Raw genomic sequence first — 16121 nt, forward strand, 5'->3', positions numbered from 1 at the left:
GTTGACCTTTTGATTAACTTTTTTATGCTTAAACTTTGCTATGTCTGCTTCCTAAAACTAAGTACAATTCTGTCCCTTAACCATTGTCCACTCACTCTCATTTATTATCTATGCTATTCTGAACCTACTATTCTTACTACAGACCGGCTGAAAGCCAAGGCCACCAAGACTCTTACTACTGACCTTCCTAGTGTGAACACTGCTCGGGGTCCATTTGAGACCCTTGTGAACTCTGACACACTAGGATCCGGGGTGTTTTAGCCACTCTCTCCAAAACTGAGATTTGAACTATCTCTAACACTCAATTTTTTCTTCCTACTATCTACTGGTTGGTTTAAGTGATTTAATGCCTGATAAATATGGTCAATCTATGGTCGTGTTATTGGGCTTGAGTTCTTCTATGGATTCTGGGGTTGTGCTGATGAATATGGTTCCCTGCTGGAAATCTAAGTATGCTATGTGAGAGTTGTTGAAGGCCCACGTAATGCTGGGTATTCCTTTTGGGCATGCTATGAGCCTACTGTCATTATTTGTATAATATTTGTAATCATATTCATTACTAGGACTGTAATAATTTTGTAATAAATAATTGGGGTATTAGTAAAATGGGGAATGGGTAGAGTCTAATATTTGCATGCAAGGGTATAAAACATGCCTATAGGATTCGATAATTTACTTGCTATATATGTCATTCGATGTGCACTATAGAAATCATGTCATTAGGAGAAGCACATGCACACTACTTGTCTACTAGCAAAACATGATTTCAAATGCTTCAATTATTTCTACTACTACGTGTTACTAGATAACATGCCTATAGGAAATAAATACCACTGAATTTTCTTTCAATTTGCACAACTGCAACACATCCAGTAGAAATCATATCTATAGAATTTTAATTACCTCATCTTCTATTATATCATAATGCTCATTTAGAAAACATGTCTATATGGGGTTAAGCTTAATAAAAATTGGTTCCAAGCGCTAATCGCTAGAGATCCTGCCTATAGGGTATAACTACTCGCTCTAAAAGGTTAATGTTGAACTTCTGAAACACTGTTTACTACTTATGTATGCCGTTGTCAAAAAACATGAGTAATTATGGGCTTTTCCCAATAAATTTCATTGTCCCTTAGTGCGTAAATCACTTAGACATAGCATCTATAGGTTTAATAACTAGAAACCTGTAATCTCGGTAATCAGTATGTAACAACTGTATAATCCTGTCTATAAGCAACATCTTGCATTTGAAACTGTCTGTGTGTTTTAATTCAAAGTCACCTAGAAGTCATGTCTATAGGGATTAAGGTTCTTAATTCTAAAACTGCCCAACCTGAAAACTTATTTTGTGTGCATTTGTTGTTTAAGTGTGGAGGCTAATTTGAGCCCTTAGCTGCCCATATTTTGAAGTCTAATGTGTTTTTTATGTTGCCTAGTTTTAACATTTTGAGCAGCCTAAGTAAGGTCTAGAACCACCCAAATAGAAGTCCAATGCCTCTTGGACTATAGGTACGGGACGGGTAGTGCACGCATAGAGCACGACTTAGAATTGAATTAGAACGCTTTTATATAAACACCTTAAACATAGTAATCAAGTAGCAGGAGATGATAGTCTGTGCCCGCTGATTAATATGAGTAACTCCCTACCTCAAGGGAGTTGTGAAGTATTATTTATGTTGTACGGGGTGATCCTTTAGGCTAAAAAACTTAGGACCCCCCTCCTTTATATGTTGCTATTAGATAGTTGTATCCCTATATTCGTACTAAGATATGTACTAATCGTGCTATAATGAAATTCTTTGACCTTTATACTTTCCTTATTTATTAGGCCACTTAACTTAGTTGTAATCCACATAATCTTAAGTTCGGCAGGGACCCACAGTTGTGGACCTCGAAGAATGCCTAACACCTTCTCTTTGAGGTAATTTGAGCCCTTACCCAATCTTTGGTGGCGTTGACTAGTCAAATAGAGTTATCTGCATAATAGGTGCCCTAACGCACCTCAAAAATCTCTAGGTGGTGACTCTTCTCCTTAAATACTGTATTTCCCATCCAAAGGAGTTGCCACACGTCGAAACCCGCTTTTTCGAGAAAACGGGGCGCGATAGCATGACGACTTTGCTGGGGAATTACACTTAGGCTCTTACCATAATGAACTTGGTTTATGTGAATTATTTTTGTTATAAACTGCACATCCCTTTTCCTTCTTTATTTGTTTAAATTTGCTATTATATGCACACCCCTTTCCCTATTTACCCTTAATCTTTTAAACCCGTTATAACATGCACATCCCTTCCCTTCTCCACCTTTGTTTGCTTAAATCTGTTATAACATGTGCACCCCTTTCCCTATTCACCCTTATTTGCTCTAACTGCTCTTCATTTGTTTAAAGACTGCTATATCATGCCTCTCCCATCCCTACTCCCTTGCTTGCTTTATTACATTCTCATATATTCCAAGAACTAACTTCTTCCCTTGTCTTTCTTTTATGCCTTTCATGTTTTACCTTAATACTGTATTTATCATGCAAATACTTGACAATGTGTTATTATCTCTGCATAAAGCATGCTCCACATCATACTCCACTCATGCCAATTATCAACATAGCGGCGCTTGATGAGTGTCCGCGCTCTTCCAAAATTACCCTTTTTAAATCGAAAAGGCTTATTTGCGATAGACTAGTCGATCATCGGTGCAGTCGATGTCCCGTGCCTTTCCCTCTTAAGTTGTCCACTTGAGAGTACCGGTCTAGGCCATTCTAGATACCTTACTCCAATATCAAATGTAGATGCATCATGTTAAACCTAGTATATGTTAGAATGTTACTAACGTGATAGCCCGCGAAGATAAGCCTTGTCCAGAGTCCGACGAGATTTCCACAATCCCAATGGACACCATCATGTTATGTGCATTACTTGGAGAAAATATGCCAATATATCGATCATTATTGTGTAAATAATCGAATCTGGAGGGGGAAACGACTAACTCTATTTGTTTGCAGAAAATGAAGTACGAAGTCCCCTGGTTCGGCATGGTCCAAAACATCCCGCCTCTGCTCCTTGATTGGTGTAAAAATCTCGCGCCTAAAAACAAGAATCATGTGAGAAGGGTCCTTAGTAATTTGCCATCCTTGTTGGGCATCCGACCGAATAGAGCATTGATTGAGGTCGCTACTATGTTTTGGGATGAGAAAAGGGTCATCTTCCACTGTGGTGACATATAAATGACTCCTCTCCTAGAGGAAATAGGAGGTTTCGCTAAGCTGCCATGGGATAGTCCAGGGTTATTAGTGCTAGAGAATTTCACCCCTTGCGATTTTCTGAAAATGCTAGGTTTCAAGAAAAATGATGAGTTGCTTTATTTGAAGAAGTCGTACATACCATTTGAATTCCTTTATGAGCGTTATGGGCATAACAAGTCATATCGCCTTCATCACGATGAACTTGCCATTACTTCCTTGGGTTGGACTCATTGTCGAGTTTATGTGTTGGGGTTTGTTGATATTTCCAATGAAAGGGGGAAGAATTCATACTCGCCTAGCTATGGTCACCAGAACTTTGATTGAAGGCATCGAGGGACAGACCTATACCATCATCCCCATGATCTTAGCTAAAATGTACCACACTCTAGACCCGTGCAAGCTGGGACTTGGGCAATTCAAAGGTTGTAATATGTTACTGCAAGTTTGGCTATTGAAACATTTTTAGAGGGGAGAATATTGCTAAGAGCTTTTACGTCGACCATTGAATGACTACATAGCTTACCATCACCTAAAGAAGATAACATTTATCTTAGACAGGTTTGCACAACCTGGAAATACCGTGAGTTGGGTGCGTTTCTTTAGCAATTTGACAGACGAGCAGGTACATTGGATGTTTGAATGGTTTCCTAGCAGTGAGTTCATCATCGGGTCAAGAGAGACTTCTCATATGGTACTGATCGGGTTGCGAGACATCTATCCTTATGCTCCCATAAGGGTAATGAGGCAAGCGGGAAGAAAACAGCTCATACCTCGGGTTTCCAACATGGTCTAGTACAAGGTAGATTTCAAAGGATATGTCATTCCATTTAAGTTCGAGGCGCAACATATGTGGAACCAAAAGATCATTGTGGAAAGAGAAACCATTGAGCTAGACAGGTATTATGCCGACCATGTGTACTTCTACCCATCATGGTTAGTATATGATTAGTAGGAGATGTCAAACCGGGAATTAATCTGATAAAAGGATCATAGATGATGCTGCTGAAGCACAAGTCAAGTACAGGAGGTTGCGCAAGAGGGTCTTCGAGTCTGAATCTAGGCATTTGGAACAACACAAAGTGGATATGGAAGCGATCAACGAATGGAGGAAAATTGCCACTAAATCAATGGAGTGATTGGAATATTTGGAGCAAGGGTTGATGGAGCTTGAGGGTAAAATGAGGAAGAGGCTTGCAGATTGTCAAAACACGGATGACAATGAAGGAGGGCATCTATAAAAGGCTTACCTATTGTTGGATATGCGCGACTTGGGGAACCTGATTGATGGAGTCAAGAGAGCCAAGCATGGGGAAGGTCCTTCTTGGACCAACTAGATTAGTAAATGATGTTCTTTACCGCTTTCTAGCTTAGTTTTAGATTTTGATTGTAATAGGGCAAATGCCATTAGTAACTTTATTATTATTATTATCAATTTAGTAAGGATTTGATTTATTTCCACATTAATGAAATGACACAATTATTGGCATCAATTTTCTCCAAGTCTATGTGTCGCTTAGGCCTACCTCGGGCACAATGAGGTCCCCCAAAATAGGATGCGAATTTATTATATAATATTGCAAGCATACTTTCAATATCCTTTACTAACTTGGTTACCTTTTGTTTATCTTTCTTTTGATTATTCCCATTCCCCAAGGTTGTTCGTGCATACTGGCATCATCTCTATATCACACTAGATCTAGAGGTCCTCCACCTCCTCTTCTACCAAGTGATCCTAAAAGCAGAAGCAAAGGGAAAGGAAAGATGGACGATTTAAGTGGTATTAGAAAAGACAATGCAGGAACCGTTGAAACTTCGGATGGTCGAAGTACTCCAGCACAGAATGAATTGGTCCTACACCTGGAACAGAAAATACTGGAGCTACAAGGTGAACTTGAGCAGGTCCGGAACTTAGCAAACCTTTCCCTCACCTTAAACGTCCCTTATGTCAACCAACAAAACCTAAACGCTCAAAACCCGGCACCTCCCTAAAACACACAGAACCAAAATCCACCGCCAAACCCTCCCGCACCACATCAGTACACCACACCTCCTTAGAACTATACCCCTCTACTGGTACCTAGTCCTCCACAACACCATCACCATGCAACTCAATACCCATAAACTACCACTTACCACACTCCTCAAAATGCACCACAACCTACTCCTGATCCCCCAAAACTCAACCAATGACCACCATTATACCCAGATTCCCAGAGTCCACCAAAGCAATCCCATATATGAGAAAACTTTACCTCATACCCCACAAAAAACCCTATATATACCGGAATCCACTGAGAAGGACATGTTCATCAAGAACATGGCAGATGAACTCAAGAAGCTCACTGGCAGAGTTCAGAGTGTCGAAGATGGCAAGGGCATTGAAGGTTTGAATTATGAGGATTTTTGCATTCAACTAGATGTAGAACTGTCGGAGGGATACAAACCTCCCAAGTTCGAAATGCTTGACGAAATTGGTGATTCGAAAGTACATCTAAGAACATACGGTGACAAACTTGTAGGAGTTGGAAAAGATGAACGAATTCGTATGAATTTGTACATGAGTACCCTCACAGGAGATGCTTTATCTTGGTACATCAGTCAGAACCCAAAGAAGTGAGTTAATTGGGTGAGCATGGCGTCAGACTTCATGGATCGATTTAGGTTTAACATAGAAAATGCACCAGACATTTTCTACATTCAAAATCTCACCTCGATTTGCATGCGCAGTCCGTGCGCGTTACCAGAAAGCTTTTATGTGAAATTTAAGAGAAATATTAAATTTTGCCTTTAAAATTGATTAAAGTTGACTTTGGTCAAATTCTTGGTAAACGGACTCGGACCCGTGATTTGACGGTCTCGTAGAGTCCGTAGTAAAGTATAGGACTTTGGCGTATGCCCGGAATCGAATTCCGAGGTCTCTAGCCTGAGAAAAGAATTTTTAAAGAAAATTATTTGCTGGAAAATATAAAGACTTTTGGAAATGAAATGGTATGTGATCTTGATAGTATAGGTCCCGTATTTTGTTTTTGGAGCCCGGTACAGGTTTAAAATAATATTTAAGTTGAATCTGTGAAATTTGGTAAAAATCGGAGTTGATTTGATATAAATCGGACCCTAGGTTGAGAAAATGGAAAATTTGAACTATCTTATTAATTTCATGAATTTGCGGTTAAATTCGTAGTAGTTGATGTTATTTTAATGATTTGATCACACGAGCAAGTCCGTATAATATTTTTAGGCTTGCGTGCATGTTTGGTTTGGAGCCCCGAGGGCTTAGGTAAGCTTTGGATAGGCCATGGAGTGATTACGACTTAGGAAACTCAGCTGAGGCATCTGATATTTTTGCACAGGACTCTGATCTCGCAATTATGAGATCAGGCTTCGTAATTGCGAAGTGAGTAGGATTGGGAAATGCGACCATAATGTCGCAAATGCGAACCAGGCCTGGGCAGGCCATCCTCGCAATTGCGAACTTTTGGCCGGAATTTGCGAAGTCTCCTCTGTCGCAAATGCGACAATTTCATCGCAAATGCGAAGGCAGCATTTCAAAGGGTTCACAATTGTGAACCCCTGATCGCAATTGCAATAACTGCGGCCTGTTAAGTGAGATTTCAGACGGGATTTTCATCATTTTTGCAATTTTCTCAAACCCTAAACACCCCTAGGTGATTTTTTAAAGACCCAAACTTCTCCAAAATCATAGGTAAGTGATTTCTAACTCATCTTCTTCAATCTAATTCATCTTTTTATATGATTTCAGCTCAAAATCTAGGGTTTTCATGGCAAATTGGGTGTTTTTGGGTAGAAATTAGGATTTTTAAATTTTGGAAATTTGGACCTCAATTTGAGGTCGGATTTCAAAACCAATTGCATATTTGAGTTCGTGGGTGAATGAGTAATTGGATTTTGGTTCGAACTTCGAGTTTTGACCAAGTGGGCCCGAGGTCGATTTTTGACTTTTTGGGAAAGCCATTGGGAAATCTTTATTCATGCATTAGAACTGGTTTATTTAACATTTATTGATGTTATTAAGTAAATTATGGCTAGATACAAGCTGATTGGAAGTGGAACCGAGAAGTAAAACGGTAATTGAGGCTTGGTTTTTTTTCCGTGGAATTGAGGTAAATATTTGGTCTAACCTTAGCTTAAGGAAATATGAGTTGTGGTCTTATTTGCTATGTGTTAGTGTTGAGTACAAAGTATAGGTGTGGTGACGAGTATCTATACGTTAGTGTCAAGCATGCCCGTGAGTCTTATACCATAATTGTTGTGACTCTAATATGTACCGTCCATGCTAAAATTGACGATTATCAATGTTGAACAAGACTTGTGAAAGTTTTTTGGTAATTGACCATTGTTGAGCATTAGCTTAAGTTGAGATTTATTTTGTGAAATAACTGTTGAAACGAGATTGGTTATAGCTGATTCCCTTGCCATGATGTTATTGTTTATATTATTGATTCTCTTGCCGGGATGTATTATTTCTATTGTTTGGGTGAGGAAGAGTGTAAAGCACGAAGGGTGATGTCGTGCATGATATTGTGAGTAAGTGTTAATGCACGAAGGCTGATGTCGTGTAGATATTGTGAGTGTTAATGTATGAAGGATGATGTTGTGCCGATATTTTGAGAGTTAATTCACGAAGGCTGGTGTCGTACCATGATTATGAGAGGTAATGCACGAAGGGTGATGCAGTGTCGTTTCTGTTGTTTCATATGGTGAGAATGAGAGTAAAATCATGAAGGGAGATGCTGTGCAAGTGTTACTGTTTCATTATTCTTGTTGATTCAAATATGATGTTCATTATGCTTCTCTATTAGTCTTTTGTTAGAATTTGATATTTCCCGTAGCATGTCCCCTTCCCATCTTTATCTGTTATTTCCTGTTATTGTTGTTTTGTTTGTATATGATTTAACTGCACAGGTTTACATGGTTGTCGTGTCCTAACCTCGTCACTACTTTGTCGAGGTTGGCTCGACACTTACCAATACATGGGGTCGATTGTACTGATACTGCACTTTGCACTCTTTTGTGCAGATTTTGGTGACGAACCTTGTGATTTTAATATGGAAAATCATGGTAAATTAGTGGAAATTTGGGGTTTTGAATAAAACCCCAGAAGTTTATATTTTTGTATTTTGACCACGAAATTGGACATGGAACTTGGAATGAATTATATATTTGAGTTTGTGGTGTTATGTGTAAAGTTTATCTTCGAATATTTTCGGAATCCGAGCACGTGGTCCCGAGGATGATTTTATCTACTTTTCAAGTGTAGTGGAGAGGTCAGCCTGTTGAGGCAGCGACCTAGGAGTCCGAGTCCGATATACGGAGCCGATATCCCCATCTTTTCACCGACTCAAGTACTTTTCTATGTCCGTTCAAGGATGAACAGTTGCTTTAGAGGTGGAGAATGTGATGACCCAAAAGGTCATCTCTTGGTTTAGAAGTTAAATTTGTGTTCTGAGGCCTTAATGTAATGACCCAAAAGGTCATCTCTTATTTTAGAAGTTGAATTTTGTGTTCCGATGCCTTAAAACCTCCTTTTATCTCACCTCGATTGGCGTGCATAGTCCGAACATATATCCGGAAAGCCTTTATATGAAAATTTGAGAACAAAATGCTAATTTTGCCTTTAAAATTGAATTTAAGTTGATTTCGGTCAGCCTTTTGGGTAAACGGAAAAATATGGGACTTGGGCGTATCCCCGAAATTGAATTCCGAGGTCCCTAGCCCGAGAAATAAATTTTTGAAGAAAATTGTTTAACTGAAAATATAAGAATTTTTGGAAATTTAACGATGCTTGATTTCGATGTTATCGGGCCCGTATTTTGGTTCCGGAGCCTGGTACAAGTTTAATATGGTATATAAGTTATGTCTGTAAAATTTGGTAAGAAATGCAATTCATATGACGCGATTCGGAACCTCGGCTGCGAAAAAAGTAACTTAAAGAGTTCTTGAGATTATCATTGATTTTGATGCTAAATTCGTTGTTTAAGATGTTATTTGGGCAATTTGATCGCACGAGCAAGTCCGTATGATATTTTTAGACTTGTATGCATGTTTGGTTTGGAGCCCCTATGTCACGGCCCATTTTCATAATAGGTCATGATGGCGCCCAACACCATTGCCGGGAAAGCCAACGCGGAAATATAAATAAGTCCTCATTTTACTCTTACTAAAATAATTGCAGCAATTTCTTAAGTTAAAGTTAAAACAAGTAATAACCAGTAATATACCAAAATAATTATACAAATTCCCAAAAGAATAGTCTACCAATGTGTGTGTCAAGACTTGATGTCACAAGTTGTGGGCAACTAGTAGAATATACAAAATAATAATTCTATCATACTGTTCGAAATAGAATAGACAACAAATATAAATAAAGAGAGACTCCATCAAGCTGCTGAACGGCACAGGAAGGGAGCAGCTCACCGTGGAGGTCTCGAAATATGCTCAGGGATGTGCACCAGACTGATAGCCAGATGTACCTGCCTTAGATCCTGTACAATTAAGTACAGAAGTGTAGTATGGGTACATAAACAATATGTACCCAGTAAGTATCTTGTCTAATCTCGAAGAAGTAGAGACGAGAAGTCGACTTGACACTTACTAGGGTCAAATAACATGAGAGATGAATTATACTAAGCATGGATAAAACAAATAATTAGCAGTGTGTAGCAAGAACTAATAGGTCCTTTCCTAGATAATGTCACAGCTGACAACTTCCATTCCAGGACAAATAATAAACTCAAGTCATAGAAAAATACTAAGTAAAGCAAGCGCAAGTAATGCCGAGGTCGTACGGCCTGTTCGATATAAAAGTAAATTGTACTCTACCGAGGGTCGAACGGCACGCACCATAATTAGATCTATTACCCTGATCGCGAATCAACCATGCGACGCGGTTAAATTAATTAAACATAGCAACAAGCAGACAAGAACATATAACTGGGGAGCAATTACTCACTGAATTATCAACTTCTCTTTTAAAAAGGCCAAAAAAGATCATGTTCATCTTAACTAGTCTCATTTATCATAATCACCATGATTTAAACAATCCAAATTAAATATAAAGTTTCAAGAATACCACATAAAGCATGCTTTTAGGTCCTAAACTACCCGAACTTAGCATAATAGTAGCTACGCACAGACTCTCATCACCTAGTGCATACGTAGCCCCCGCATTTAATGGCAAATTATTAGATTACATTACCTATGGGGACAATTCCCTCTTAAAGATTAGATAGGAGACTCACCTCGATCCAAAGAGTACTTCAAATACCAAGAACGCGCTTAAACTCTCAATTTGGAGCCGAACGATCCAAAACAAGATAAACAAGGTAGGAGCTAGTCAATACAAGCTCCCAAGATCGCATTCTAACTATTTAAGCAATTTTCCACCCTTAAACACAAGTTTCCTAAAATTCGACCCCGGGCCCACGTGCCCAGATTCCTAAATTTTTCGAAGAAAGTTGTTCTTTATAACCTAAGGATCAATAATATATGATTTCTACTTCCTTTCATAACCAATTCCGTAGTAAAATCTAAGTTTTATCAAAACCCTAGATCTTGCTCTAACCCCTTGATTTTTCCTAATCTTTATGTGTTAATCTACCCAAAACTCAAGTATTAAACTTAGAAATAAGGGGGATGAACTTACCTCAAGATGCTAGGTGGAGATCTTCTCTCAAGAGCTCCAAAATCGCCCAATACACGAGTGCAAAATGGGCAAAAATAACTGGAGCCCTTATTAAATGAAGCTCACGGTTTCAGTGATTTCTGCATATGCAGTCAGGGGACCGCATCTGAGGTCCCGCTTCTGCGAGGAAGAGGCCGCATCTGGTGAATTGTCCAAGCTGGCTGGGACCGCTTCTGCGGTCTTAAAGTTGCTTATGCGCGGCCGCTTCTGCGATTTTGGGCCTGGCCTGCCTTGGCCGCATCTGCGAGAGGAAGACCGCTTCTGCGGTCTCGCACCTGCGGCTGACAACTGCAGGTGCGGTTATGACAAAAACCAGAAGCTTCAGCTCTTCTCAACCTTTTCAACTTCACTCGAGCCTCATTCGATTGATGCTCGGGGCTCCCGGGCCCCGCCCGAACATATCGACAAGTCTGAAATCATGAAACGGACCTGCTCGGACCTTTGGAACACCCGAAACAATGCTAAATCTACAAATCACCCCCTAAAACCAATTGAATCAAACTTGTAAACTTCAAGTTCTTAAATTCATTTTTAACGTGCCGAAACATACTTATACTACTCGGATTGACACCAAATTTTGCGGGCAGGTCTTAAATGTTATATTGGGCTCCGAAACCAACATATGAGCCAACATACGAGCCCGATACCAACGTGATCAATCATTACATAGTTTCTTTAAATCCTTAGAATTTCAGTTTAACAATTCCTAATAAAAATTCATTACTCAGGCTAGGGACCTCCGAATTTGATTCCGGGCATATGCTCAGGTCCCATATTTTCTTATGGACCCTTCGGAGTCAGAACACGAATCCGGGTCCGTTTGCTAAAAATGTTGACCAAAGTCAAACTTAGCCTTTTAAGAAAATCCTAAGGAAACAAATGAGCATATTTCAACCCAAATTCTTCCAAATCCCAAACCAACCATTCCCCCAGGTCGTAAATTAGTTAAAGAAAGCGTAGGAAGTTTTATTTAGGGGAACGGGGTTCTATAAAGTAAAACGACCAGTTGGGTCGTTACACCCTAGGGCTCGGGTGAGTTTCGGGTAGGTTTTGGGATGTTTTGCACTTAGAGATTTTTGTTGTTTTGTTATTACAGGTGCATAGATGTTTCCTTCTCCGCATTCGCGAAGGAACTCTCACGAACGCGAAGAGTAATATTGTCTGAAGGAAAAATCCTTCTACGCGAACGTGAGACACAGGTCGCGAATGCGGAGCATTGGGGACGTTACTCTTCACGAATGCGACCTGGCTATCACAAATGCGAAGGCCATTTTGGCAGGGACCTGGGGGGGGGGGTTGAAATACTCATCGTGAAAGTGATAGAAAACCTATAATTAAGCATTGAAGTTTAATTCTTTAGCACTTATTGATGTTGTTAAGTTAATTATGGCTAGATACAAGGGAATTGGAGTCGAAATCTAAAGGGAAACCGGTATTTGAGGCTTAAGTTTGGCCGTGGAACCCGAGGTAAGTGTTTGGTCTAACCTTAGCTTGAGGGAATATGTGTTATGTTTTGTTTGCTACATGTTAGTGTTGTATACGATGTATAGGTATAGTGATGAGTACCTATACGTTGGTCTCAAGCATGCCCGTGAGTCTTACATTATGACTGTCTGATTCTTATTACGTACTATGTATGCTTAAATTGATAATTATTCATATTGGACAAGACTTATGGTATTTTCTTGATGTTTGACCATTGTTGGGTATTTACCCAAGTTGGGATTTATTTTTTGAAGTTAACTATTGAAATGAGATTTGGTTATAGTTAATTCCCTTGCCGGATATAATTGTTTCAATTGTTGATTCCCTTGCCGGGATATATTTGTTTCTATTGTTGACTCCCTTATCGGGATGTTATTGTTTCTACTGTTTGAGTGAGTAAAGAGTGATAAAACACGAAGGGTGATGCTGTGCACATTCATACTTATGAATATGGTGAGGAAAGAGTGATAAAGCACGAAGGGTGATGCCGTGCACATTTTCATTATATTAATGCATATGGTGAGGAAAAGAGACAAAACATGAAGGGTGATGTTGTGCACATTCCTATTATTCATATGATAAGGAAGAGTGATAAAGCACGAAGGGTGATGTCATGCACAATTTCATTATTGATTGCATGGTGAGGATTGAGAGTAAAAGCACGAAGGGTGGTGACATGCATTCATTTTCTGTTGTTGTGATTATTTGCTGTTATCAGTTCAAGTGCCTTAATTGTTTCGTTTTTTGTTATTTCTGTGTTTCCTTATTCTGGTATTCCCCCATAGCATGTTTCCCCTTCCCGTTAATTTCTATTTAGCTTCTAATTGTTATTTTTGTTAGATATTGTTTAACTGCACAGGTTCATGATGTTTGTCGTGTACTAGCCTCGTCACTACTTCGTCGAGGTTAGGCTCGACACTTACAAATACATGGGGTCGGTTGTACTAATACTATACTATGCATTTTTTGTGCAGATCCCAGTAATGGACCCTTCGGACCGTAGTTCGAGGTTGCTGACTTCAATCTAGTGGAGACCCGAGGTAGTCTTGTAGGCGTCCGCAGGCCTTGGCGTCCCCTTATATCATATTTCTTTTCTATTTATCTACTTTCGAACAGATGGACATTTCCTTTTTTAGACCTTTGTTTGTTGTATTCGTAGATCGTCCGTGAGATTGTGACACCAGTTCTGGGTGGAGTTTTTTTATGGTTTCATATTTGTAGTAAGTTAATCTATTAAATTTTGTTCTTCCGCATTTTGTTATGCTTTTTTCTTATATTAACTTGTAAATTGTTAAAAGATAAAGTAAAAAGGTAAAATAATCAATAACGTTGGCTTGCCTAGAGGATCCAATTTTAGGCGCCATCACGGTCCCGACGGTGAGAAATTCGGGTCGTGATACTTAACAACCTCCTTTTGTCTCACCTCGATTGCCGTGCGTAGTCCGCGCGCGTTACCGAAAAGCTTTTATATGAAATTTAAGAGAAATATTGAATTTGGACTTTAAAATTAATTAAAGTTGACTTCGGTCAATATTCTTGGTAAATGGACATAGACCCGTGATTTGACGGTCTCGTAGGGTCCGTAGTAAAATATGAGACTTGGGCGTATGCTCGGAATCGAATTCCGAGGTCCCTAGTCCGAGAAAAGAATTTTTAGAGAAAATTATTTGCTGGAAACTATAAAGACTTTTGGAAATGAAATGGTGTGTGATCTTGATGGTATCGGGCCCGTATTTTGGTTCCGGAGCCCGATATAGGTTTAAATAATATTTAAGTTGAATCTATGAAATTTGGTAAAAATTGGAGTTGATTTGAAATAAATCGGACCCTAGGTTGAGAAAATGGAAAATTTGAACTATCTTATGAATTTCATGAATTTGAGATTAAGTTCATAGTTATTGATGTTATTTTGACAATTTGATTGCATGAGCAAGTCCATATAATGTTTTTAGGCTTGCGTGCATGTTTGGTTTGGAGCCCCGAGGGCTCAGGTGAGTTTTGGATAGGCCACAAAGTGATTAGGACTTAAGAAACTCAGCTGAGGCATCTGGTATTTTTGCACAGGCCTCTAATCTCGCAATTGCGAGATCAGGCTTCGCAATTGCGAAGTGAGCAGGCCTGGGAAATGTGACCATAATGTTGCAAATGCGAACCAGGCCTGGGCAGGCCATCCTCGCAATTGCGAATTTTTGGCCAGAATTTGCGAAGGCCCCTCTGTCGCAAATGCAACAATTTCATCGCAAATGCGAAGGTAGCAGAATTTCAAATGGTTCGCAATTGCGAACCCTGATCGCAATTGCGAACCCTGATCACAATTACGATAACTGTGGCCTATTAAGTGAGATTTTAGATGGAATTTTCATCATTTTGCAATTTTCTCAAACCCTAAACATCCCTAGGCGATTTTTCAAAGACCCAAACTTCTCCAAGTCATATGTAAGTTATTTCTAACTCATCTTCTTCAATCTTATTCATTTTTTTACATGATTGCATCTCAAAATCTAGGGTTTTCCATGGAAAATTGGTGTTTTCAAATTTTGGGGATTTGGACCTCAATTTGAGGTCGGATTTCAAAACCAATTGCATATTTGAGTTCGTGGGTGAATGGATAATCGGGTTTTAGTTCGAAATGCGAGTTATGACCAAGCGGGCCCGGGATCGATTTTTGACTTTCTGAGGAAACCATTGAAAAATCTATATTCATGCATTAGAACTGGTTTATTTAGCATTTATTGATGTTATTAAGTAAATTATGGCTAGATACAAGCGGATTAGAAGTGGAACCGAGAGGTAAAGCGGTAATTAAGGCTTGCTTTTATCCGTAGAATTGAGGTAAGTGTTTGGTCTAACCTTAGCTTAAGGGAATATGAGTTTTTTTCTTATTTGCTATGTGTTAGTATTGCGTACGACATATAGGTGTGGTGACGAGTATCTACATGTTGGTGTCAAGCATGCCCGTGAGTCTTATACCATGATTGTTGTGACTCTAATATGTACCGTCGATGCTTAAATTGATGATTATCAATGTTGAACAAGACTTGTGAAAGTTTCTTGGTAATTGACTATTTTTTAGCATTGTCTCAAGTTGAGATTTATTTTGTGAAATAACTGTTGAAACGAGATTGGTTATAGCTGATTCCCTTGCCGGGATGTTATTGTTTATATTGTTGATTCCCTTACCGGGATGTATTGTTTCTATTGTTTGGGTGAGGAAGATTGTAAAGCACGAAGGGTGATGTCGTGCGTGATATTGTGAGTGAGTGTTAATGCATTAAGGGTGATGTTGTGCCGATATTGTAAGTGTTAATGCACGAAGGGTGATTCCATGCCATGATTTGAGAGTTAATGCACGAATGGTGATGTCGTGCCGATATTTTGAGAGTTAGTGCACGAAGGGTGATGCCGTTCCAGGATTATGAGAGGTAATGCATGAAGGGTGATGCCTTGCCGTTTCCGTTATTTTATATGGTGAGAACGAGAGTAAAAGCAGGAAGGGTGATGTCGTGCACGTGTTACTATTTCATTATTCTTGTTGATTCAAATATGATGTTCATTATGCTTCTCTATTGGTCTATTGCTAGAATTTGTTATTCCTCGCAGCATGTCCCCTTCCCATCTTTATTTGTTCTTTCCTGTTATTATTGTTCTGTTTGTATATGATTTAATTGCACAGGTTTATATGGTTGCCGTGTC

The sequence above is a fragment of the Nicotiana tabacum genome, chromosome 10, assembly GCF_000715075.1.
Source record: "Nicotiana tabacum cultivar K326 chromosome 10, ASM71507v2, whole genome shotgun sequence".
In the NCBI taxonomy this organism is placed as follows: domain Eukaryota; kingdom Viridiplantae; phylum Streptophyta; class Magnoliopsida; order Solanales; family Solanaceae; genus Nicotiana; species Nicotiana tabacum.